Below are 4877 nucleotides of genomic sequence, written 5' to 3'. Positions count from 1 at the left end.
TTGCTCATGGTGGGAACTGTTGAGTCTCTGTAAATAATTTTTATAGGGAGTACGGTCTAGCCCTACTATATTTGAAAAATAATACTATTGTTATGAATTGGCGCTATACAAATACAAATTTAACTGAATTTAATTGAATTGTTTTGCAACATATTTCACTGTATGGTCACTGCATGTTTTGGGTCTATGATAATATTTTATTGTGATTTCCAACCCTCATACTGGCTTCAGATTTGTCAGCTGTGAATAACAATTTGGTGTGTTACTGTCTGCATCGATGAGTTCTTTATATCTAAAAATCATGTCAAACCTCCCTACACACAAACTGCACACTGCACACTTGCTCAATTCCTTTTCAAAAGTGACGAATAACAATATAAATTTTAATAGGCCTCAATCTTAATAATGCAATATCTGTCTGTCACTAAAGTAATACAATCTCTCTAGTGCTTCTTATAAGTGAACCATTTCCCAAAGACTAATTAAAATACTGGTATTGTTATCTCTCCACTGGCTGCGTGCCCAAGTCGTCCTCCAAGTTTTTCGGGCCAGATGGACAATGAGCTGTCCCATGGAGAAAGATGATAAAACCCACATGACTTCCTATGAGACAGTTCAGACTACAGTTGCACAGCCATGGAGCAGACATGGAGCAGATTTAGGGCCAGAATTTGTTTCTGAAAAAACACTGAAAGCATAAGATTGCACAGGAAACACCAGACCTGTGTCACACAGGACGGACAAATAATCAGAATTGGGACACTTCCATATGCAGTGTTAAGTATTATTCCAACTGTTGTATTCCAGACATACAGTATTCCTAACAAATACACATGCAAAAAATATCCTTAGATTTATTAGTTGTAAGTACCAACCTGTTTATAAATTATGTTATGTTATATTATGTCAGAAGGTTGCTTGGTTTGTATTTTATCTTTATCTTTCTACGTCATTTTTTCTTTAATGATTTTGATAATAGCTGACAAAGTCAAATGAACAAGGCATAATATACAGACAGGTGACAAAATAAAGGAAAAACCTGAATTAATAAGCAGATAAATATAACAAATACAGATGCTTACATTGAATGTTTTAATAAGAATGAAAATGATGAATGAGTCAAATGACCACCTACGGGAGAAAGGAGAGTGTTCCAGAGACTAGGAGGTTTGTGTTGGTTTTTACTTTATATTGTCACCCATCCGTACGTTCACCAATGGCTGTGCGTCCTGTCACAAATTGTGCCGAATAGAGCTCTAGTGAAGACAACATTAATATATGCTCTGGGTGAAAGCATTAGCCAAAAGCCCCAAATGTAAAATGTAATTTAATATATTTCAATTTGTTTTTGTGATTATTTGCTTTTTTTCCCAGAGCACAAGATAACGATAGAAGAAAATGAAAAATGTTTGTTTTATCCGACCAAAAGTCAAAAACCTAATATAGATAAGGCAAAGATGCAAATTTGAGGAACTGAAAGGAATTTTTCTTAAAAATAATCAAAATGATTAATCTGTTATCAAAACTGTTTATTACTTTTCTGACCATCAACTGATGAATCACTAACTGCGCCAGTCTCTTTTATCTTTTTCAGACCTGCAGTAACATACAGTACGTCATCCCTTACAACAATCCTCTCTTCCGGCACTTTCTTACAATCGCCGCCATCCATGGACCCATCAAACTTTCAGAAGTGTTTAAAATATTTAAGTGCTCAAAGGTTTGTGCCAGAAGAAAAACAAGGAGACTGCTGTGCCCTGAGCACCTGGCAAAACTGTGCCATCCTAATATATCTAGGTCACATGGCTAACATTCCCTTGGTGGCCACTATATAAATCACAGGAATAGATGCGTTACACACTAACATGAATATGCTGTGACTCTCTCCACTATGGCTGACAGCACACCCCAACACAACCGCAAAATGTTGGTCTCAAAAAATGTTATATAACTGTTTCTATTAAAAACACATCCACAATGCATTTCTAACTTAGAAATAAGGGCAATTTTTCCATCACGCTTTAATATTATGTTTGTCATAGCTGTAAAGCAGTTTTTATTTTCATAGTACTGGCACAAATGACATGTAGTAACATAAAAATAAAGACACCAATGTACACTATGTACTAATTTATTTTTTGTCCGCTCCAACGGTATCTATTGATTACTGCGAGGGAACACAGTACACACACATTGCTTGCCTGCGGCTCACATTCCTTCTCTCCCCTTTGTGAAAACACACAATTATGTGTCGGTGAGCCTGTGAGTGAGAGAGAGCGAGAAATCTGACAAGTGAGTATGAGCGAAAGAGACAGAGAGAGATGGAAGTGCTGTGTTGTGAGTGTGAAACTGAGAGGTTTTTTTCCTTCCCTTAAGAAAATCCATCTGTTAGGCTGGTGGTCATCACTTTCAACCCCCCACTCTCCCCTTACCCCAATATAAAAACTCATGTTTATAACCATATTCCTAATCAGTAAGAAGCATCACATTTTTGTAATTACTGCAGAAGAAATTATATTTTGTTTGTTGGTCCTTCAAAATTGTAATGATACAACATTGACAATGTTAACAGCAAAATGGAACATGTAGTGTAGCCAGTATTATTATAGACGTTATACTAACCCTCATGTATTAAAGCAGTATAGCATCACATTAACAAAATGGATAAGTCTGCTGTTGTGCTTTGCCTCCACTCAAATGTATAAATATATATATTTAGAATTATTTTACGGGCACTAATTTCATCATTTCATATTCTTACATGACAGAATAATTCTTCTACAACGCATTCATTTTGGTCGTTCTTACCAAAAACACTGTTATTTAATATCAAGGGAGAACAAAGGGCAGGCATAGGCTATATGGTGTTTACTGTATAAAACCCTTTAAGCACTGGATTTTCTGCTATAAATTGTATCTATTTTAAACATTCTCCTCAGCCCTGAGGAGCAAGCAATTGTGTGGCTACTTGTAACAAATGCTCTGTATTGATTTTATGGAACACACGTTCAGAGAGTTAAATAACACCGTCCAATGCATCACTGTGTGTGTGTCTGCGTGTGCAATTCACTAGAAATCAAATCACTCACTATATTTGATTGCATTTTAATGTAGCACCTTTATTCTCAACCTGCCAATACCTACTTCTATTTCAGAGAGAGATTTTCTTGCGTTTCCCAAAAATCCCCAGGAGAATGTGGTTCTCTGTGCTGCAGTGCATATATACTGTATAGTTGGCAAGAGTCATAATGATGGAGAGGTAAGTTTGAGAGTGAAGGCAGAACAAAGCCATGGGGAGATAGATGACTATTATAGCAGCATCCTCCACACATCCACAGAATAATCCTCACTAAGCTCCTCTCTCACTGCGGATAGATGGTTTCTTATCAGTGACCATTTAACAGTAGTGAAACAGGAAGTTAAGACACAACACCTGCTTATTTTTCTGCATCTGATACTCTTCATGGGTGCTGGTAATCTCTACCAATACACTAGTAATCTCTTCAGTAGTGTCAATCCTGTATCGTGTGTATTTGCTTGCTTTGTCAAAGAATAATATGCTAAAATAAGTCTTTGGATTGATATCTTTAAGGCCATAGATGGTTTCAGTTCATCTCAGGGTGGTAATAAAGTAATTTCTTTTATTAATGCAAAGTACAAAAAAAGTTTTCAAATAGTCATGGCTTTATGTGGCATTTACCACATAACAATAACGCAACTTCAATAAAACTATAAAAAGTGTTCTCAAGCAAATGTCATGTCTGTGCAAGCTGATTACTGGAATAGAAACCAATGGACTCGAAGCAAAACAAATAGCTGATTTAAAAACCTGCTATTCTCGGCTAAAGGTCAGGATGGCTTTAAGTAACAAGATCTGCACTGGAACTTGTGGAACTATTTCATCTGATATAATTTGAAGCAACACCACTGACACTTCTCCATGTAAGCGCATATACCAAAATGAGAATTACACATGCATTATAACGTGAATCTGAACTGCAATTATTCTGCACACACTGTCCAGAATGTCATTTCCTCTTCGGTAGAGGAATGAATCTTCCTGACTTTACTTTTTTGTGGTTTTAGCAGAACTGCAGCACCCACGCAGTGGTCTGTACTGTTCTGAACCTTCATTAAGAAAACTCTCACCACAACTGCCACCTAATCTAATCTCCTCATCACCACCTACTTCCACAGCTCTCTTCCATCTCGCAACAATATTAGGACAGCGCTCACTCCTCCTTCTTTTACATACTCTGTCACGGAGGTTGAATAGTTGCATAACAAACCCATTCCCAATTTGCCTCGCTATTATGTTTTAAATTTTATTCGTCCCTGTCTCTCTGGCTCTATTTTTATTTGACTCCAGGTTCACCTGGCTAATCCGTTATTTGTAACAATCTGTTCTGCAAGTCAAAAAGACAACCTCTTATCATTCAAAAACTGTTGTTAACCACAAAACAATATGACCCATTTACTCATAGACACAGACAGAGATGCAGGCTTTTAGAATTTGTTTACCTTTTTATTCATTGAATCATTCAGTCTCTTTATTCCCCTTATGGGGTGTTAAGTGTTTGTCTATTGTTTTGCTCAGGTAACAATAAATGTTTGATATATATTAATAATGTATAATCCTAACATCTATTTTTGATATTAAGAGTGATGTTGCAAGACTTTTGTATAACAGTCAGATTTCATCAGGTGCTCCAGCAACTCTCTTGAAAGATTAGGTCAACACTGATATTTTAAGGTGTTGTCCTTTGATACACCGATCAGCCATAACATTATGACCACTGACAGGTGAAGTGATTATCTCGTTATCATGGCACCTGTCACTGGGTTGGATATATTAGGCAGCAAGTGAACAATCTGTC

The 4877-nt window shown here is 36.6% G+C and overlaps 1 protein-coding gene across 2 annotated transcripts in view; it reads right to left on the bottom strand.

Moving 5' to 3' along the window:
* ppp3ca (protein phosphatase 3, catalytic subunit, alpha isozyme) overlaps positions 1-4877 on the bottom strand; it is a 27341-nt gene that overhangs the window by 8719 nt on the left and 13745 nt on the right. The window lies entirely within an intron of this gene.

This window comes from Morone saxatilis, unplaced genomic scaffold, assembly GCF_004916995.1.
Source record: "Morone saxatilis isolate NCDOM2014 unplaced genomic scaffold, NCSU_SB_2.0 Contig20, whole genome shotgun sequence".
NCBI classification, from domain to species: Eukaryota; Metazoa; Chordata; class Actinopteri; family Moronidae; genus Morone; species Morone saxatilis.
Note: the sequence above shows the minus strand (reverse complement) of the source record. Positions and strands in the feature narration are given on the sequence as shown.